The following is a 23,158-nucleotide window of genomic DNA, read 5'->3' on the forward strand; positions in this document are numbered from 1 at the left end:
AAATGTGTATTTCTTCTGAGAAAGAGAGAAAGAGAGAGAGAGAGAGTGAGAGAGGGAGAGTAGTGGAGGGGCAGAAAGAGGGGGAGAAACCCAAGTGGGGCTTGAACTCACAAACCATGAGATCATGATCTGAGCCGAAGTCAAGAGCCAGATACTCACCTGACTGAGCCACCACGTGCCCCAACTCCTTATAATTTTTAAAAGGAGGATCTGGGGCTCATACCAAGGCCCATAGCTTTTGCCCTGCACTGCAGTCATCTCCAGACTCTGGAAGGAAGGAAGTGTTTCTCTGTACTAAGGGACAGGAGAGATGCGAATGTATCTGAAAGTAAACACAAGTCTTATGCAAATGTTTTGAAAAAATGCATCCATTTTCCATACCTGCCCACTTCCATTTCTGTACCTTTCTCCTACACTGTTATATTTCTCCTGTGATCTGGAGTACAAATTTAATAAAGTTATTTCTGGAATAAAATTTGCTAATACAAAATAAAACTTGATTATCTAATCACGTCACAGTTCCCTCCCCCTAATTTTCCATGGGTATTATGCCAGTTCCATTTCCTCACACCGCAGTATGCTCTGGTTGCCCGTCACGGACCCTGCTGCTAGTTAGCAGAGAGAGGAGACCGTTCTGCTGCCCTGAATGAGCCCTAACACAAGTTCTTTCTGTGCTCTTTCATTGCTCAGCAATGGCCTTCTCAGATCAGCTTCAAAATCTCTCGAGAATATAACCCAGATGTCCTGAAAGGTTCTGTGCCAAATGCATCAGGCTTTAGGCTTGGCCCTATTATTAAAATATAGATTTTAATGAATGAATTATCTAAAATTCTGGTTTCTAAAAGCTTTTTTTGAAGTTATGGTGACAACCAACATGGTCTTAAGTTCATATTTATACATGGGTTCTTAGAAACAGACTCCAGGAGCAAAATGACTACAGTATAGTCTGGTTTGCAAACCAACATGTTTGATTGTCATGTAACATTAGTGCTAATTCAATGCTTTTACTCTAGAGGTGAGGAAATGGAAATTCCAAGAAGCTAGGAAATATTCTAAAGTTACACAATTGATTAATGCTTGTGTGGAATTAGAATCCAGGTCTTCTTATCATATCTCTTCTGGTGAACAAACAACAAGGCCAAGGGCAGTATGATGTGATGGAAGGAGCACTTGGTTAGAGATAAAGAGAAAGAGGTTCAAGGTGCCTAGGGGGCTCAGTCAGTTAAGTGTCTGACTTTGGCTCGTGTCATGATCTCATGGTTTGTGAGTTCGAGCTCTACATCAGGCCTCTGCTCTCAGCACAGAGCCTACTTCAGATCCTGTCTCCCTCTCTCTCTGCCCCTCCCCTGTTTGCATGCGCATGCTCACTCTTTCTCTCAGAAAGAAAAAAAAAAGAGCTAGATTCAATTTCAAATTCTTTTTTTTTTAATTTAAAATAGTTTTTTTATGTGTATTTATTCTTGAGAGACAGAGAGAGAGAGACAGAACACCAGCAGGGGAGGGGCAGAGAGAGAGGGAGACACAGAATCCAAAGCAGGCTCCAGGCTCTGAGCTGTCAGCATAGAGCCTGACAAGGGCTCAAACTCACATACTGTGAGATCATGACCTGAGCCAAAGTCAGAGGCTTAACCGACTGAGCCACCCAGGCACCCCAATGTCTAATTCTTCCATTAATCATGTGACTTTAGATTAGACTCTTACCCTCTTTGGATCAATTTCTTCAACTATAAACTGATGGATTTGACTTAGAATTGTCCAATAATATAGCTAAGAGCTGCACATATGGCTAGTGATCCCTTGAAACAGGGGTAGTCTAAATTAAGATTTCTATAAGTATAAAATAGTTACACAGTTTCAAAGACTTAGTACTAAAAAGAATGTAAAATATCTCATTACATAGTAATTTTAATATTAATTACACATTGAAATAATAACATTTTCATATATTGAATTAAATAAAACTCATTACTAAAATTATTTTTGTCTGTTTCTTTTCTTTTTTCTTTAATGTGGCTACAGCAAGTTTTACATTTTATTTATTTTTTTAATGTTTATTTATTTTTGAGAGAGAGAGTGAGAGACAGAGTGCAAGTGGGGGAGGGGCAGAGAGAGAGGGAGACACAGAATCCAAAACAGGCTCCAGACCCTGAGCTGTCAGCACAGACCCCAACGCGGGCCTTGAACCCACAAACCATAAGATGACCTGAGTTAAAGTTGGATGCTTAACCGACTGAGCCACCCAGGTGCCCCTACAGCAAGTTTTAAATTACATACGTGATTTGCATTATCTTTCTGCTGGATACACTACAATAGAAGATCTCTCATTTTCCTTTTAGGTCAGAAGACAGCAAACTTTTTCTGCAAATGGCCATATCATAAATATTTTGGGCCTTGGGGACCATATGGTCTCTGTTGCAACTACTTAATTCTGCCCTTGCAGCATTAAAGCAACCACAAACAATACATATGAGTGTGGCTATGTTTTCAATACAAATTTACACATATATACAAATGGATGTATTTATACAATACATAGAGATGGATGTAGCTATGTTTCGTTAAACCTGTAGTTACAAAACAGGCAATGGGCCAGATGTGGTCTACAAGCAAACTGTAGTTTGCTGCCTACATTGTATGAGTCTACTCATTCTTCATTGACTAAGAGGTTGTTATTATTTTAAAATATCAAGGGGCGCCTGGGTGGCGCAGTCAGTTAAGCGTCCGACTTCAGCCAGGTCACGATCTCGCGGTCTGTGGGTTCGAGCCCCGCGTCGGGCTCTGGGCTGATGGCTCAGAGCCTGGAGCCTGTTTCCGATTCTGTGTCTCCCTCTCTCTCTGCCCCTCCCCCGTTCATGCTCTGTCTCTCTCTGTCCCAAAAATAAATAAGCGTTGAAAAAAAAATTTTTTTTTAAATAAAATATGTAAAATAAGGACTCATCCTCTACCTTCAGTCTAGAGGAAGGGCCAGAAGCATGAACACACAGCCATCATGATACAGTGTAAATAGCACCATAATCAAGGGGGTGAGAGAAGGCTTTGCAGAGGGGAGCCACAGTTAAGAGGCCTGAAGGATGAGTCAGGAAGTATCCAGATTTAAACCATATAAATATGTCTGTGGAAACCTGATAAGACGCATAAGGGGATGTGTGTGGGAGTGCGGGAATCCTACGGTACTGATAGTGGGTAGGTTGAAAGAGGAAAGGGGTCAGATAATGAAATGCCTTTTATACTACATTGAGGGCACACGTGGATGCTATGATAGGATATATTAGATGGGAATTCTGAGGGTCAAACAGGCCACCCTGGGGACCGGCTCTGAGTGCAGCACCACCTGTGGAGGGCAGCCAGGCTGGCAGAGGTGAAGAGACCCTGGAGGAGCATAGAAGCAGCTGCAGAAATGATGAGAGGACAACCTCTGGGTAACTAGTTCAGTGTGTTTTGCATTAGAGGCTGAAAACCTAGCCCACCGTACCACAATAGGGCCAAACAGCCTTAGCAGGTACTGTTGGCAGGCCTCAGGCAGGAGCACACAAGAAGGGGACAAGAAGTAAAGGAAACGGAGGAAAGTAGTTGAAAGAAAAGGAGAGTGAGGTGAAAGCTGAGGTCTCTAAGGAGGTAATACATTGCTAATTGCCCTAAGAGACCCTTGGAAAGGCTGAGTTGGGCCTGACAAGCTACGTCCAAAGATTCTTGGCCCAGGCTATGCACTAGAATCTCTTGCGCAGCTGGGATTTTTAAAAAAGTTTATTTACTTATTTTTGAGAGAGACAGAGAGATGCAAGGGAAGTGCAGAGAGAGAGGGAGAGAAAGAATCTCAAGCAGCATCTGCACTGTCAGTGCAGAGTCTGACGTGGTGCTTGATTACACAAACCGTGAAATCATGACCCGAGCCTCAATCAAGAGTTAGGTGCTTAACCAACTGAGCCACATGTGCACCCCTGGAATTAAAACAAAAACATTACTGATACCCTGGCCCCACTCCCCCAAGATTCAGGTTTAATTGGAATCAGGGGCCTATCCATCCGCAACTTAAAAAGATGATTCCAGTGCATAGCCAGGGTTGAGAACTACTGGTCTGGCTGATTGGAAGTTGAAGTGATGCCCTGTGACCGTTCAGCTGGTAAGCAGACGCTCAAGAGAAGACAGGCAGAGCAAAACAAAGAATCTAAACTCGTTTTCGGTGTGCTGAAAGGAGGCTAAGTTCCCCACCTATAAAATAAGACTCCTATCTGTCCTTAGAATTGCGGCCATGGCTACATGGAATAATACATTTAAAAATAGTCTAACTTGGGGCACCTGGGTGGCTCAGTGGGTTAAGCGTCCGACTCTTGATTTCGGCTCAGGTCACGATCGCACGGTTCGTGAGATCAGGCCCCGCGTCAGGGTCTGCGCTGACAGCACAGAACCTGCTCGGGATTGTCTCTCCTTCTCTCTGTGCCCCTTCTCCACTCACGCTGTATCCACTCACCCACTCATCCACTCTATCAAAATAAATAGATAAACTTTAAACTCATTTTCATATGTGGGGAAAGGATGGCAATTACATGCTATACTAATCCACAAATATTTATAGTTGGTTAGTACTGTTATTTACTGTGTATGAGATGTAGCAGCATGCAAGAAATCTCGGCCTTTATCTAAAATAACTAAAATCAGATGGGTTCACCAGAGGTTTTTGGTCCCAGGTTTTCTAGAGTACTCTTTTTTTTTTTTGTGGAGTCATCAACTCTTAGGAACACGTCTTCTGATGCTCCAAATTGCCAGTCACTTTGGAAAGTGGAATGTTGCTATCAAGTGATCAATTCAAACTAGATCTGTTTCCACTAGAATGGAAAATACATGAGGGCAAGCGTTGTTGCCTCTTTTATTCAGCTACATTCCCAGTAGCTGGCCCTAGTGGGGACTCAATAAATGTTTGTTAAAAAGGTGAATGAATTGTTTAAAAACCCTTGTTACTTTAACATGTTGCCAAGGTGTTTGAGAACAAGGAAGGAGACGTCTGATATGAGTTTAAGAGTGAGTTTCTTTAAGAAGAACGTTGATGGCACAAAAACAGACACATAGACCAATGGAATAGAATAGAAACCCCAGAACTAGACCCACAAAAGTATGGCCAACTCATCTTTGACAAAGCAGGAAAGAACATCCAATGGAAAAAAGACAGTCTGTTTCACAAATGGTGCTGGGAGAACTGGACAGCAACATGCAGAAGGTTGAAACTAGACCACTTTCTCACACCATTCACAAAAATAAACTCAAAATGGATAAAGGACCTAAATGTGAGACAGGAAACCATCAAAACCTTAGAGGAGAAAGCAGGAAAAGACCTCTCTGACCTCAGCCGTAGCAATCTCTTACTCGACACATCCCCAAAGGCAAGGGAATTAAAAGCAAAAGTGAATTACTGGGACCTTATGAAGATAAAAAGCTTCTGCACAGCAAAGGAAACAACCAACGAAACTAAAAGGCAACCAACGGAATGGGAAAAGATATTCGCAAATGACATATCGGACAAAGGGCTAGTATCCAAAATCTATAAAGAGCTCACCAAACTCCACACCCGAAAAACAAATAACCCAGTGAAGAAATGGGCAGAAAACATGAATAGACACTTCTCTAAAGAAGACATCCGGATGGCCAACAGGCACATGAAAAGATGTTCAGCGTCGCTCCTTATCAGGGAAATACAAATCAAAACCACACTCAGGTATCACCTCACGCCAGTCAGAGTGGCCAAAATGAACAAATCAGGAGACTATAGGTGCTGGAGAGGATGTGGAGAAACGGGAACCCTCTTGCACTGTTGGTGGGAATGCAAAGTGGTGCAGCCGCTCTGGAAAGCAGTGTGGAGGTTCCTCAGAAAATTAAAAATAGACCTACCCTATGACCCAGCAATAGCACTGCTAGGAATTTATCCAAGGGATACAGGAGTACTGATGCATAGGGCCACTTGTACCCCAATGTTCATAGCAGCACTCTCAACAATAGCCAAATTATGGAAAGAGCCTAAATGTCCATCAACTGATGAATGGATAAAGAAATTGTGGTTTATATACACAATGGAGTACTACGTGGCAATGAGAAAAAATGAAATATGGCCTTTTGTAGCAACGTGGATGGAACTGGAGAGTGTGATGCTAAGTGAAATAAGCCATACAGAGAAAGACAGATACCATATGGTTTCACTCTTATGTGGATCCTGAGAAACTTAACAGGAACCCATGGGGGAGGGGAAGGAAAAAAAAAAAAAAAAGAGGTTAGAATGGGAGAGAGCCAAAGCATAAGAGACTGTTAAAAACTGAGAACAAACTGAGGGTTGATGGGGGGTGGGAGGGAGGAGAGGGTGGGTGATGGGTATTGAGGAGGGCACCTTTTGGGATGAGCACTGGGTGTTGTATGGAAACCAATTTGTCAATAAATTTCATAAAAAAAAAGAAAAAAAAAAGAAGAAGAACGTTGAAAAGAAGTGGAATTCTACCAAAGCTGTTTGAAATGAGTCAATAGTACATAGATGGAAAGTGTAGGTATAAAATCAGTTACAAGGCTGGGAGAAATTGGATCAAGTTAGTCAGCAGTTGTAGAATTGCCTGTTGACTAAAAGAGGATCATTTCAGGATTTTGATTCAGGTCTAGGTCATGCTGAAACACTTTTTTTCCCCCTTCTTTTGCTCTAAGGACAAAAAGATGAAGTCTGGAGCAGGGAGAGTTGAAGCAATTGCTTTCTTTCTAAAAGTTGCAGGCAGTTATAGATAACTCGTGGTTTATAAACAGAGTAGAAACTACTTACTAAAATTCCTTTATGAAAAGTTGCTTTAAAGTCCCTTGGTTTTTGATCAAAGGCATGTCTACAGACTTCTGATTATAAGAGAAGATTTATGGCAAATTTGTTTATTTATTTATTATTTTTTTTAAATAATACATTACATCAAACAGATTTTATTTTTTATTTCTAAAGTGTCATCCTGACACTTTAAATATGTCTTTTAACATTTATTTATTTATTTATTTTTGAGAGAGATAGAGTGTGAGCAGATGAGGGGCAGAGAGAGAGAGACAAAGAATCTGAAGCAGGCCCCAAGCTCTGAGCTGTCCACACAGCCCGACGTGGGGCTCAAACTCACAAGCCGTGAGATCATGACCTGCGCCAAAGTCAGACGCTTAACTTACTGAGCCACCCAGGTGCCCTGATTTATGGCAAACTTAATCTGCATGGGCCAAAATAAACCTGAGTTAATTTAACCAGAGGATTATCGAGTAGGCTACTTAACTGTAATTATAACAAAGGCTAATGGGCAAGATTGTTGATTGTAAAAGGATATTAGATTTCCTTACATTGTTATAAATTGTGATAGCTTTCTAATGAAAACATCCATCATCATTAAGAAATTTTACATAACGCATTATGCGTTTCAGTAATTAGGTTTTACGTGAAAAGGTATCACTGAGTGGTAGTTATTCACTCTGGTGAGAAGCCCTCCAATTGAGCTCATGGTTGAGTCATTATTTCTCAACTGTTTTTTTTTCAACGTTTATTTATTTTTGGGACAGAGAGAGACAGAGCATGAATGGGGGAGGGGCAGAGAGAGAGGGAGACACAGAATCGGAAACAGGCTCCAGGCTCTGAGCCATCAGCCCAGAGCCTGATGCGGGGCTCGAACTCACGGACTGCGAGATCGTGACCTGGCTGAAGTCGGATGCTTAACCGACTGCACCACCCAGGCGCCCCATCAACTGTTAACAGCTAACTAAATCTTAGGCCTTCTACCAAATGGTAATCCGGTCCTGGGGTACTCATATCCAATCCCAGTACAACCAAATGGTGGCACCAGTAATAAAACACTGACTTCAGGGGGCACTTGCCTGGCTCTGTTGGTAGAGCACCCGATTCTTGATCTTGGGGTTGTTAAGTTTGAGCCCCATGTTGAATGTAGAGATTACTTAAAAATAAAATCTTGAAGACAAAACATTGACTTCAGTTCTGTATCTTAGTTAATTAAAGGAGACAGACTCAGGGGCTGTGAGAAGAGGTGGGAGAACAAGATGGATAGGTAGGAGAGGGAGAAAGATTAACAGTAAAGAAATTGAAATGGAACTATCAATGGACAAAAACACCATGCTGAATAGACTCCTGTGCTCATGCACGTAGAAATCCCAGAAAGACAAGGAGAAGCACACCGAATGACAGACTTTAATGGAGTTTAGGGCTTATTAGTAAAGTCTTCTAAAATATTTTCCCTCCAACTATAGATATATATGGGAATAACAACATCTGAAACCCACAAAATGAGGTGATACACATAAATCAAGAGTAAACGTTTATTCTTTCTGTCTTGGAATATGCTCTTTAGGTATTAAAAAAACTTTCAAACCCTAAATTTTCTTTAAAGTAAAAAATTTCCAAGTGACTTTCAAGACTACACATAACTTAGAAGATAGAAGAATATGTTCAAGTGTCTTGGTGGCCTTGAATGTCCAATGAAGAAAAGATTACAAGAGAGTTTTTTAAACCCTCCATGAGATATATAGGAAACGAAAGAGAATAAAGTAAGGGAATATAAGTAATAAAGAGAGGACTCAAACTAAAATTGCACCTAAGTCTTTCTACGTCTACCCACACCTCCATCTGGAGAATCTTCCCTGCTCGCTTTTACTGACGTTCAGCCATGTTTTGTACCACATGACCCTCCTCCCCACTGCCCAGCCACAGATGGTGGTGCCCAAAGGTGGTATCTGGTCTAGGGATTGCCAGTTCGATGATTTGTCTGTGGCTAATAAAGTAAGTTCTATGACAGCAGACATCTTTATCTGTTCCTTCCAGCGCTTTTACCCCAGAATGTAGAAGAATGTCTAGCATATATTATATATTCCTTAAATATTTGATGAATGAATGTGACTTGATGAGCTGTGTCACTTAGAGTTCTCTCTTGTGGATCTGAAATTTGAGAAAAAAAGAGGAAGTTGTGGGGGCAAAATGTAAAAAAATGTTGGAAACTTGCATTGTAGCCAAAAGTCAAGCCCAAGTTATCAGGAAATCAAAAGCAAATGGAGTTGGGAGAGAACGAAGAGAAGGATGCAAAGATGTGACAAGAGGCCAAGAAGATGTTCTGTGGCTCATGTGTATTCATATCCCATGAGGCTTCCTGTGCTTAGAGCCCCTAAATATCACCTCAGTGTCTTAAAAACCACTCCCACCCCCATCTCATCCCTTGAGTTAGCTTGAGTAATTCTCTGTTCCTTCTAATTATACAAGATCTAACTTAAGCAATAATGTTGTATTTGATACAGTAATGATGTCCCAAAATAAGGTTATAAGAACTGCTTAACTGATACTAAAAGAAGGATGCTAAACTGGCATACAGAAAGGATTAAAATTTGCAAAAATAGGCGGGGCGCCTGGGTGGCTCTTTCGATTAAGCTTCCAGCTCAGGTTATGATCTCACAGTTCATGAATTGGAGCCACCCATCAAGCTCTGTGTTGACAGCTCAGAGCCTAGAGCCTGCTTCAGATTCTGAGTCTCCCTCTCTCTCTGCCCCTCCTCCTGCTCACAGTCTGTCTCTCCCTCTCAAAAAAAAATTTTTTTTTTAATTTGCAGAAATAGAAAAGTAAGATTTATAAAATGAAATCAGTCCAGGGCCTAAGAATATATGAAACTATACATTCATTCAACAAACATTAAGTTGTTGCATCCACACGACTCCTGAAACAGAATGCTACGGGCACCAGTGACTGCCACAACAAAGTTTATTACAATGAGAGACAAGGCAAGCCGATCGATCGGGACCGACGCTCTTGACCAGAGTATGGTCCCGAACAGCCGGGGTACAGAGTTTTTATAGCCGACCACATCGTCTTATTATCACCTGGGAACAGAGAACAAAGGAATAGTTCCCAGGTGGAAACAGTTCAAACAGGCCCTTGCCCCAATCCAATCAAGCGCTAATCCATCCCTTGATTGATAGGATAAGGCTATTATCTCTTAACCTATAGTGTTAAGGCTACAGGTTAGCCCTACCCTTACAAAGTGTTTATTAGGTGAAGGCATTGTGCTAGCCACTGGAGACAGCAACAGAAGACATGCTCAATTGTCTTTAGGAGTCAACAGCCTAAAAAAGTGCAACAAATTTGGAAAAAAAAAAAAAAAGATCCAAACAAAGTCGAAAGGGAGCATGCAAAAGGGAGACATTTTGAACTAAGACATGAAACATCAGTAGAATTTTGCCAGCAATAAATGAGAAGATTCTGCAGAAATATTGTACCAAAGTTGCCCAGTGGGAGGAGGAAGTCATTTTAGGCAGGAGGAATAAATGTGCAAATGCATGGAGACAGGAAAAAACACAACCATGGAATTATTGTGAAGTACACGAAGGGAAACAGAAGATAAAGCTGAACAGGTAGGCAGCGCTAGATGGTGACGGAGTTGAGATCTCATTCCACACATGACTAGAAGCCATAAAGAACACCAAGCACTAGAAAAAACATGATTATATTTGCACATGAGAAATTTCACTCTGTGGTGAGGTGGTTTGAATGAAGCCCTAGGATAGTCAGGGGTGGGTTAAGTGGGTGGTGAGGTGGTGAACCTGAATGGTACAGAGGGAGATCTGGATATGAGAGATTGGGGGTAAAACTATCAAGACTTAATAATGGACATAGACAAGATCGATAGGTTTGTATAGGCAAAAAAAAAAAAAAAAAAAAAAAGATGGAAAAGCAGTCATTAACATTTGGAAGTAATTTTGGCAGTCTCTAAAAAGAATTTACACACTCTTACTTAAACATCAGAACAGCACTGTGAGAGAGTTACTGTTATGATCAAAACCCCATTGGGGCGCCTGGGTGGCGCAGTCGGTTAAGCGTCCGACTTCAGCCAGGTCACGATCTCGCGGTCTGTGAGTTCGAGCCCTGTGTCGGGCTCTGGGCTGATGGCCCGGAGCCTGGAGCCTGTTTCCGACTCTGTGTCTCCCTCTCTCTCTGCCCCTCCCCCGTTCATGCTCTGTCTCTCTCTGTCCCAAAAATAAATAAACGTTGAAAAAAAAAAAAACTAAAAAAAAAAAAAACAAACAAACCCCATTTTATTTATTTTTTTATTATTTTTTTTCTGAAATTTATTGACAAATTGGTTTCCATACAACACCCAGTGCTCATCCCAAAAGCAAACCCCATTTTATAGAAGTGTCTGAGAACTATAGTGGCTTGCTCAAGGTCACTTAGACTTCAAGAGGCGGAGCCAGAGCTAAAATGACTCCAATGCCATTCTTTCCCCCCTTCACTGGGCTGTGTCTATGAAAATCAGGCGAACAGATAAGAGAGCACAGAAATAGCTTTCTCAAGGTAGCGCTACTGTTGAAAAGGCAACAACAACAACAAAAAGACGAAATATTAAACTTCTGTCAAAGTATTTTTATAGAATTAAACTTATTTTTCATTTATTCATTAAAATGCCCAAAGAACCAAAGCATTCAGGACTCAGATTTGATTCTTTTCCTTCATATATTGATTTCGTGTTTAAATTCAAAGGTAGGAGTCTTCATTTTTCTTATTTTCCTCTCTTTGAAGAAAAATGGCATTTTATAGTTTTGTGAGCAGGGTTATTTTTCTTGTCGCGATTTTATACCCTATTTCAAAAATAGCATGTGGTGTATTTCACAGAGCCCTGGTAGCCAGTTTCTGATGATACTGCACTGAGTCTTTACGTAACACTGCTCTTCTAAGGTACACGATATTTTTACCAACATTCAACTCACTAATCTTTATGATGTCCTTGTCATTTCAAAAGGCATCACGAAATTTTTTCCTTCCTTGCAAATAGAGAAACTTGGTGTTAAAGTGGTTAAGTCTGTTCACGAGTGTCCAAAGTAGATCAATGCCATTGTCTTTTATATTCAAACCACTGGACACATCAGGCTCCAGCTGGAAAAAAAAAAAAAAAAAGTATTGTTGCTTTTTAGATCCATGTTCACACTCACATAACCCGTTTCAATACATTCATTTGCCTACTATGGGTAAGGTCGCGTGTAAGTTATTTTGTTTAATCCTTAGGAATTCTCCAGTCTTTTACCTACCTAGGTAATGATTAATAACATTAATCTAGTAGAAGAGAGATGAATTAATTGATTTTTTTTCCCAACTTGGGCAAAGAACTTTTTCCTCACTTTGTATTTAAAGTGAGTTGCATTCACAGAAAGTAAGTGCAAAAATTATAAGTGTACAGCTCAAGGACATTATTATTAAAACCAAATATCAGTTCTTGTCAGTGAGAAAAATAACTTTTTATTTGTGTATGTTTTCAAAAATTTTAATAACTTCACAAAATGTTTCCTTTAATTTTCATACATTTTAATTACAATGCCTAAATTACATTAAGCAGGGAAGTTTTTGAGAGGCCCTAACGACCATTTTAAGCTGGGTTCTCTAGTTGCAAAGCTAGAAAGAACCACTAGGGGGCGACCAAAACTGTCATTTTCCAAAAGTATTTTGAAATCACTGGATTGGAGTTTTAGACCTGGAAATGACCCAAAGGTCATTAAAGCCAAACTTCATATTTTATGGACGTGAAAACGGATTCCAAGTTAAATGACCTGATTTCCCCAAGATCATATACCCATCTGTAAATAGAGGCAGCTTAGAAGTCAAGCTTTCCTGTCCCTGTCCAGCCACGTTCTCCTTAATAGTACTCAGACTTCAATTCTTCTTTTCATCGTTTGGCAAACATTTACCATCACTTGGTAAACCATTTCATTGATTCTTCCACCCTCTTAGCTGTTGTTCCCTATCAGGAGAAACCTGTAGGCTTGTGTTAGGTTTTTTGGAGCTTCTCCCAGTGAGTTTGGTGATATGAAGTACATTTTGAAGCCAGAACTAGGGAGCAAAGCATGATCTCTCCTGCTGTACCATTATTCAGCAAGAAAATCAGCATCATCATCAACATACTTGAATATATGTTCTCTGAATACCGTGGTTTGGCATTGCTTTGATTTCTTAATCTAACTATTTTGATAAATACTAAAGCTTTCTACTTTTAGATTTATATTCTAGAGAAATTTGTGCACATTCCCCCAGAGATGTGAATAAAAATGTTCACAGTAGCACTGTTCATGAAGACACGAAAAATGGGAAACAGCCCAAATATCCATCAGTAGTAAAATGGATAACAAAATTGTGGTCTGTTCATACAGTGAAATACTACAGGGTAGCAAAAATGAATAAATTACAACTTTACATACCAATGGATTAGATAAATCTTAAAAACATGTTGAACAAAAAAACAAATCATACAAGCCTAGATATGTATACCATTTATATAAATTGAGAAAGAAGGCAAAATTAAACCATATATTGCTTAGAGACATACATATAAGTCAATTAATAAAGGTGAGGGATGATTAACAAAGTTTTAACATATGGTTACCTATGGGGCAGACAGGGAGGGGGACATCGTTGGGGAGAGGTACAAAGGAAACTTCTAAGGTACTGGTAATGTTCTATTTCTTAAGATGAATGGTAGGTACATAATTATTCTTTTATTATTCTTCTTAAACTGCATACACACACACACACACACACACACACACACACACACTCTTGTGAAGGTATGAAATATTCCACAGTAAGAAAGTTTAAACAAAAGAAAGCTAATATTTTCTAAATTAAGTTGGAAATTCTAAATTATGGTTACAAAGGTACACTTTTTTTTTAATGTTTACGTATTTTTGAGAAAGAGAGAGAGACAGAGCATGAGCAGGGGAGGGGCAGAGAGAGAGGGAGACATGGAATCTGAAGCAGGCTCCAGGCACTGAGCCGTCAGCACAGAGCCTGACATGCATCTAAAACTTAGAAACCGTGAGACCATGACCTGAGTCAAAGTCGGATGTTTAACCGACTGAGCCACCCAGGTGCCCCTACAAAGGTACATCATAAAACTGTTTTCTTTTTCATTTAGAATTAAAGCTTGGTTTTAACTTATATCTCAGAACATATTGAGAATTAAACATAGTACAAAATATTGCAATAAAGACCATGTTTTAAGAAATACACTTACACTAAGCATGGGTAGGCTAAATATGGCTAGGTCTGATGTTGTTAGATATAGCTATATTTATGTTGGGCCAACACATTTGAAAAACCAAACATCCTCTTTTCACTGATGTTTCCAGAAATATGACATATCTGGTGAGCTTTACACTGAACACCAAATCAACTTGGTAAAATTTTTCCTTTTCCTTGTTTTAGGTGTGGTATTATAAAAGCTTAAGTTGTCAGAAAGAAGAGCAGACATATTCTATTACCCACTTTAATAGATCTTCAGCCATTTGGGTAACTGAAATTTGTTTTTGCTGAAATAAACATGGCCTTAAACAACCATATGTGTATGTATTTTAGAAATGTTATAAGAAAATTCTTCCCTACTACCACATGTGTATTTATTATTGTAGATTATTGTATTATATGAATGCCTGCTTATATTATTAAGCTCTGCAAAAGTAAAGACTTGACTGATGGACTGAGCAATTCTCTATGTCAGTTCTTAAGGGAAGAGGTAGATTACATGGGAAATCAGAACTGAGAGGGCAAAGGAGATGTGGGGTGATAAACAAGGGAGCTGGATCTCTGTTCCGCTTGATGTAGAACTTGAATATTCTCGATACCTAGTCAGGGTCTCCACAGCTATATGATACATGTGCACAAAGTGGAGAAAGGCACCACCTCCCTAAGTCTTCCTCAAGACATTTTACTTCCAACGATTATAAAACTATAATGTACTGACTGAATATGTAACAAGGCACTTAGCTGCCGTTTGCCAGAAAGTAATTTTGATAAATATAAAAATATATGATGTCCATAATGTGAGTGGTACCTCCTTATATGTGATATCTTTCTGCAGTGCCCAACCCACATAGTTCTGTGTCTGGGATTGTACACCTCGGGTTGGGCGCTCGTCTGTGGGATATACCATGATGAGGACAGTTGGAAGCTAGAAGGAATCTAAGCAAAATTTCTTTTCCTAAGGCTTCGTGTGGTATAGGGAGATATCTTTGAGAAAGCCAACTTTACCTTGGATACACTTTGTTTTGATTTATTCCTTTTTAAAAAAAAATATCTTCTATAATTTACTCTTTGTTTTTTCTTCCACAATCCAGTTTGGTCTCAGCAAAGAGGAACAATTCCTTCTCAGCCAGCTAGAATGGTGGCAAAGTAATCAACCCGGAGTGGAACCTCAGGTGGGGGAGCAGGGATCCAGCTGCCATTCCTCACCAGGAAATTCGCCATGGTTCCAGATTTGGAATTTCTAGATTTTGTTTCCTTACAGATGCTCCATGGGATTTCATGTTGCAAGGAACCAAGAATTGTGAGTTTTGAAGACAAGTAGAGGGGCAGAGTTCAGATACTTCAGATTTTAATAATAGCTAATAATAGTAACACTTGTTAAGCACTAATTATGAGCTATGCTAAAATGTTTTACATGATTATGTACTTTATTTTTTATTTTTTTAAGTTGTTTTAATGTTTATTTTTGAGAGAGAGAGAGAGAGAGAGAGAGTAGGGGAGAGGCAGATAATGGAATCTAAAGCAGGCTCCAGGCTCTGAGCTGTTAGCACAGAGCCCAAAGCGGGTCTCCAGCACACGAACCATGGGATTATGACCTGAGCTCAAGTTGGACACTTAACCAACTGAACCACCCAGGAGCCCCTATGCTTATGCATTTTAATCTTTGCAACTACCATATGAAGTAGGTCTACTAATGGAGGAAAATGAAGCTTAGGAAATTTAAATAACTTTTCCCAGAATATACAGAAGTATCTGGTAGAGGTTAAATCAAACATAGGTCTGTCTGTGTGATTGTAGAGCCTAGATTTACCACTACCCAATCTAAAATAGTCCTCAAAGACCTAATACTTTATCAAATGGACTGAGGCTGAGACAGATTTTACATGAAGCTAATGGAACTTTAGCTTCAGAGCCCCTTTCTTTTTTTTTTTTTTAAATTTTTTTTTCAACGTTTTTTATTTATTTTTGGGACAGAGAGAGACAGAGCATGAACGGGGGGGGGGGGGGGGGCAGAGAGAGAGACACAGAATCGGAAACAGGCTCCAGGATCCAAGCCATCAGCCCAGAGCCTGACGCGGGGCTCGAACTCACAGACCGCGAGATCGTGACCTGGCTGAAGTCGGACGCTTAACCGACTGCGCCACCCAGGCGCCCCAAGAGCCCCTTTCTTGCATGGGTCCCTTCCACATCCCCTGGGACATGCTCACATAGTCTCCTGATTTTGTAAAATGTGAAGGCAAGATTTTTGTATTCATTTTCTTAAAGTAGCTTTCCCAAATTGTGCAAGCTTAGAGCCTCACAAAACCTCATCCATCTCTGGCTGTCCAAGTCTCATAGGAATAAACAGTTAATCAGTTAGGATTGGCCTAACTCATCTGGTTATTCATTCAAATGCTTTTAGAGAATTGTCCTGTACATTTGGAACTTATGTTCCTACCCTATGAACACTTGTATGATCATCTGTGTAACTCACCAGAATGTGACTCCTTAAAGGCAGACAACATACTTTTTTAACCTGTGTTTCTCTGACATTGAATACATTCAGCTCTTAGTAAATATTTGCTGAATGAATGAATGAATGAATGAGCTTGAGATTCATAAAGAATAAACATCCATTTTCTTTCCACAGTACTGATGACTAAAAATCTACATATGGAGAGTTAGACTTCATTTCAAATAGACTGTGGAGCTGTTTTCATTTAGCCAGATCAATGGGTTCAGATTTGAATTTAAGAGGGTCTGTTTCTTTTTTTTTTTCTTTCTTTCTTCTTTCTTTCTTTCTTTCTTTCTTTCTTTCTTTCTTTCTTAATGTTTATTTGAGAGAGAGCACAAGGAGGGGAGGGGCAGAGAGAGAGGAGAGAGAGAGAATCCCAAGTAGTTTCCTTACTGACACAGGGCTCAATCTGATGAACCATGAGATCATGACCTGAGCTGAAATCACGAGTCAGACACTTAACTGACTGAGTCACCCAGATGCCCCAACAGAGTCTATTTCTGATGGCAGAACTAGAGGTAGAGAGGGGAGCAGGAAAGGTTGTGGGGAAACGTAGGGTCATACTGGGACATAAAAAAATTAAAGGGGTTAGGTTGACCTGATGCTTTTCAAGCATTCTATTACTCTGCCATGGATTTGGGGTTTCATGTTGGTATGAGCTAAACTAAGTTCTCCATGGAGTCATCTTACAGCTGTGCCCTGTAAGGTGGGATAGGAGGGGAATATTTTGGGGAGGGGAGAGCCTGGCATGGAGGAATCAGGAATTTGTACCTGTCCTTCCTCTGAAAACAAGTAAGTGGAAAAAGGTGTCATTAAGGGAACTAGGTGGCAGGTGAAGAGAATTGGTGTTAGGCTTGATATTAAGAGTCAACTTGCCTGGGCATCAAGGTACCCAGACATTTGGTCAAACATGGTTCTGAGGCTGTTTATGAGGATGCTTCTGGGTGAGATTAACATTTCTCTTTTTGTTGTTTTTTTAAAAAATAATCTCTATACACAACATGGGGCTCAAGTTTAGAATTCTAGATCAAGAGCCATATGCTCCACCAACTGAGCTACTCAGATGCCCCTGAGGTGAACATTTCTGACTGGGGACTGAATAAAGCAGATTGCCCTCTCTAATGTGGGTGGGCTCAATCCAGTCAGCTGAGGGCCTCAAAAGAGAAAAAAAAAAAAGAGCCTCCCACATGTAAGGGGAATCTCCTTGACTGCCATTGAGCTGGGAATATTTTTACTGCCTTCAGACTCTGAATTGAAACATTGGATTGAAACATTGCTTCTTCCTGGGTCTCCAGCCTACTGACCTTCTGAATAAAACTACACTACCAGCTCTCTTGGGTCTTCAGCTTGTTGACTGCAAATCTTGGGATTTGTCAGCCTCCATAATCACATGAGCCAATTCCTCATAATCTTTCTTTATATATCCATATCTATATTTATATTCATATCTGTCTCTATATCTGTCTGTCTTGATATCTCTGTATCCTATTGGTTCTGTTCCTCTGGAGAACCCTGATTAATACAGCTGGAAATAAGGGCCTGAGGGGTCAAATGTCCATGTTTCCTATGGTCTGCATGTGGATTACATTAAAAAGAGGTGGGTTTGGGTCATCTAAAAGAGATATCAGGGGTGTCTGGGTGGCTTAGTCGGTTGAGGTTTGGAGTCCTGATTTTGGCTCAGGTCATGACCCCAGGGTCGTGGGATCAAGTCCCATGTCGGGCTTCATGCTGAGCATGGAGTCTTTTTTAATTTCTCTCTTTCTCTCCCTCTACACCTCTCCCTGAGTTGTGCTCTCTCTCTCTCGCTCTTAAAAAAATAAATAAATAAAAGAGACTCCCCCAAAACAGTCTTTCTAAGAAGTGGTGGTGGACCATCTAAAAGCTTCAAGGTGAGATGCAGTATGTGGAATAGGAAGTGGTGGAGAAAGCAGTAGTCAGCCCCTCATCACTCATTATGAAAGGAAACAGGAGGTTAGAGGTCCTCAGGAGTGGGAACTCAGAAAGTCCACAGCATTAACTAGGAAATACTACTTTTGTCCTCTAACCCACCTCCTCCATTGATTGGACCATAGAAGAGCCACAAAGAGCAGTTACAAAGTGTAGAAGGAGATAGATCTAGAAAGAAAGAATACCTCTTCATCATCACACACAGGTAGATCTAGAAAGAAAGAATACGTCTTATGCCACACAACCCACCCTGGCCTTTCCCATTTGAGACTTGGGCTCTTGATTCAGGCCTGAGCATGAAAAGAGGGGGGGGAATGGGGTCATAAAGAGAAACTCTGAATCAAATGATGGTGTATTATGTTAATATTAGATAATACTGAGCTTTTTATTTTTATTTAAAAAAATTTTTTTTAGCATTTGCTTATTTTTGAGAGACAGAGACAGAGTGTGAGTGGGGTCAGGGCAGAGAGAGAAGGAGACACAGAATCCAAAGCAGACTCCATACTCTGAGCTGTCAGCACAGAGCCTGATGTGGGGCTCGAACTCATGAACCATGAGATCATGACCTGAGCTGAAGTGGGACGCTTAACCAACTGAGCCACTCAGGCACCCGAATATTGAGGTTTTTAATAGCCAAATATGGCCAGAAAAACTAGGATCCCTGCCTAAGATTTCATGCAAGGATAGAGGAGAATAATTTGACAGAAGTTTGAAAGAATGGTGAAGAATGAGTAAAACTGAAAGAGTAAAAGTAAAACTTTTGCCCTTGACTGGGTCCAGCTTATTCAATTAACCAGGTATATTCAGTTAGCCAAAAGAGAAATTTTTGGTGTGCGAATTTGTAAAACTTCTGATGACTACCGTTACTATTTTATTCCAAAAAGTATAATGGAGACCTAAGAGCGCCCTTGATTTAAGCCTCAGGAGATTTGCTTTCTCTTTTTCTTTCTTCCAATGACTCTGCCAAAGGCCAGCAAACTCATTTCCTGAATCAATTGGATGATTCAAAATTTCTCATCTCCAAAGTATAGCCTTAAAATCCTTTAAACAGAAATTGAATATTGTAGCTTTGTATGTATCATTGTAATAACATAAGCATCAAAATGACACCAAGACTTAATGAGCCAACGAGGTCTGTGATTAATTCAGGAAGGTAGGAGTCTGTTGAAGAGGAGGGGGTGGTTCCTGCCAGGAATCTAAATGCTTTTCATCAAGGAAAGACACATCCTCATGAGATGCAGATCATGACAGTTTCAGGGCTATAGCTTTCAAACACTGCCCCTATTTCCAGGAAACAATACATTTGCCCTTACGTATTCATAACAATCTCTGAGTGTTTAGCAACTCGCTGCTTTTTGCCAGGCAGCAAAGTTCTCTGCTAAAATGTTGTCAGATCATCAACCCACAAGCTATAAACCACCTACCCACTAGCTCTGTTCTTCAACACTAATTTTCTTTTAATGCCTGTTTGTTTGTCCGGGGGGTGGGGGAACAGGGAGCTATTATGATGATTTATAGCATCTGCTTGATCTCCAAGATTTGATTTGTTTAAATATGGAGTCTGGTATTCAGACGGCATTTGAAAAGTTTGCAAATAAATGAATATCTTTTCTGGAAATTGAACCGAGGAAATGATTAATTCCCTTGGTTTCTTCTTGTTTGTCTGAAAGTGGGGGTTCAGAAAGCATCAAAATGGAAGGCACCTGTTGTGCCAGCCTTAACTTTAACAAACAGAGCATAGAATCTCCTGGAGTAGTAATAGAGCTTTGGTTTTCCAAAGCAGCCTCTGTCTGCATTCTCAGGACCAAATTAGTGGGCGGAATTTAAGTCCACCAGTCTCATCTTGAATTTTCTACATGATGCTACTTTCAGATGTCCACATCCTAAGTCTCTGTCCTTTACAGGAAGGTTTCTTTCATCTTCTTCTATTCTATTCTTTTCTTTCTTCCCCTTCTTCTGCTTCTTCTGCTTCTGCTTCTTCTGCTTCTTCTTTGTTTTGTCTGACATATTCAAAGGAATATATCTGACGGAATAGTGATAGCTCACAGAATCTCCAAGAAACCAGAGAACAAGGGTCTGCAAACAAAGAAGACTAGGAAAGGCCAGTTGAATAAAACCACAGACAAAGCCACACACCAGCATCATCTGGGAAGGGTACTAGTGCCCCTGCAGAGTGAGAAACCCTGTAGCTTTGCACTGCTGGCCCTGGACACTGAACATGCCAATGGCTCCATGACTTCTGCTGCCCTTGGACACAGGTGGTACATTCAGGATTTTTTTTTTTTTTCAACGTTTATTTATTTTTTTGGGACAGAGAGAGACAGAGCATGAACGGGGGAGGGGCAGAGAGAGAGGGAGACACAGAGTCGGAAACAGGCTCCAGGCTCTGAGCCATCAGCCCAGAGCCCGACGAGGGGCTCGAACTCACGGACCGAGAGATCGTGACCTGGCTGAAGTCGGACGCTTAACCGACTGCGCCACCCAGGAGCCCCAGGATTTTTTTTTAAGTATAGTTGACATACAATGTTACATTAGTTTCAGGTGTACAACATGGTGATTCAACAATTCTACACATTATGCAATGCTCACCACTATATATGTAGTCACCCTACATTATTAGAATATTATTGACTGTATCTCCTATGCTATACTTTCCATTTCCACGGTTTATTTGTTTATTAATTTAATTTAATTTTTTTTAAAGATTTTATTTTTAAGTAATCTCTACACTCAATGTGGGCCTTGAACTCATAATATCCCCGAGATCAAGAATCACATGCTCCACTGGCTGAGCCAGCCAGGTACCCCTCCACGGCTTACTTATTTTATAATGGGAAGTTTACACCTCTTAATCCCTTTCAATTATTTCACCCATCCCCCACCCCCCCTCCCCTCTGGCAACCCTCCCCCCTCCCCCCCCAACCTCTCCCCGCCCCGGTTTGTTTTTGCTTCCATTTCTACCTTCCAGGTCTCTGGTAACTTCTCACGTGCTGATAAAAATGCTCATGTCTTGTGGTTGCAGATTCTGTTTTTCAGAACAGAAAGATGAGAACCTTAGTATTACCAGCAATGATTCAGAACCTCACAAAAAGTTCAGTGGGCACCCTTCCCGGGTATATCAGAAGCCTTGGCTAGAATGTATGGCTTTCTCTCTTTGGGTCACGTATTGTGACATCATTACTGCTTGTTGCCATTCTAGTCCAGAAGTTTTAAAAAGGCTTTCTTTCTGTTTGCTTTCATTTCAGTTAAGTAGTCAATAACCATGTGGGCCTAAAAGGCAACAATGCAGCTGGCGATGGGTGTAAGAGATAGGCAGAGAAAAAAAATGGCAAAAATAGAACGTAATGGAATTAATTGAGAGAAAGAGAAAGAGGAGAAAGCCAAGAGGAAGAGAAGAACGAGCAAGATGGGAGTATCACACATGCGGGAGATGACCTGTGATCTGATATTAACTAATAAAAAGCATAGATAATGTACAGGCCTTCTGCACTTTCTTATAATGTGGCAATCACCAGAACATTTCATTTTCCTTAGTGTATTTGATAGTTTGGGCCTTGGTCATTTAATTTTTGAAACAGGAGGTGATACGTGTTAGTGGATTTTGAAGCGAAGTAAGTTAAATCAGATAAACAAAGCATTTAGCCCACTGCCTGGTGTATTGTAATTGTAATTGCCCAATGAAATGTTAGATTCCCTTCCCTTTGACCCAATAGGTTAATGTTTTATCACGAAAGGAAAAGAGCAAGAGGAAAACAAAAACAAAGGCAACAGGATGAAATCTATAAATAATGACATAAACGCCTTTATCTGTGGATTCTAAACTCTTCTTCTTCCATGACTTCTTTTATCAGGGCTGTCAGCTAATAATAATATTAGCTGATTTGAGTTTTTCCTGTTCTGCTTCCTCTTTGAGAAGAAACATTATTTGCTTTGCTTTGGTAGGGGGAGGGGAGAGTTGTTTTCACGGAAGCCTGTTATGCTGCGCTAAGGGGAGTGGACTGCACTCTTCGGGCTGAGGAGCCAGCAGCATTGTTCAAGCTCAGAAGGCATCCAACAGGCTTTTCATTTTGCAATAGCCACCTGATGTAGGAAGGGAGATGAGAAGAATGAGGCTGAAAGCTAGAAATCATTTACGCAACAATATGCACCCAGTGCCTATTTTATGTTAGGTGCTAGGGAGACAACGTCCCTGACTATATAGTAGGGGAGGCAGACCCTCAAATAAGAATGTAAATACATATTTGGGTAAATGTAATGAAGGAAAAGGAAGGAAAGACTCTATGAATGAAAGGAAATGCTTCTCTGAGAAAGTGATGCTTGGGCTTGAGGATAAATAAAGGAAGTCAGAGAAGAATAAGGAAAGACCTTATTCAGGAAGGAGAAACTCGAACGTGCTTATGTGCTGAAGGGAATGATGACGTTGTGCGAGGGGGGTTTAGGAGAGAGGCAAAAGACAGGATAATTTATGGAGTAAGTCCTCCGAGGATGTGTTCAGTGCTGGGGTAGAAGAATTAGCCTTGGCCAGGAGGAAGGTCACCATTCGCTTCGGGATAGGACAGAAGGAGAGGGAATGGAAACATGTATTGATAGGTTTATAGATGAAAGATAGGATATGGCGGAGTTTTTCTGGGATGGTCTCGTGTTCTTTGCGCAGTAGGAGAAGTGGTTGC

At 40.5% G+C, this 23,158-nt stretch overlaps 1 long non-coding RNA gene across 1 annotated transcript; it reads right to left on the reverse strand.

The window, feature by feature from the left end:
• Positions 1 to 222: 222 nt before the first annotated feature.
• Positions 223 to 21,515, reverse strand: LOC125159888 (uncharacterized). Its single transcript, XR_007149966.1, has 3 exons — positions 21,450 to 21,515; positions 11,746 to 11,911; positions 223 to 322 (listed from the first exon to the last, which is right to left on the reverse strand). It is a non-coding gene; the product is annotated as an uncharacterized LOC125159888 (long non-coding RNA).
• Between the last annotated feature and the right edge of the window lie 1,643 nt (positions 21,516 to 23,158).

The sequence above is a fragment of the Prionailurus viverrinus genome, unplaced genomic scaffold (assembly GCF_022837055.1).
Source record: "Prionailurus viverrinus isolate Anna unplaced genomic scaffold, UM_Priviv_1.0 scaffold_80, whole genome shotgun sequence".
NCBI classification, from domain to species: Eukaryota; Metazoa; Chordata; class Mammalia; order Carnivora; family Felidae; genus Prionailurus; species Prionailurus viverrinus.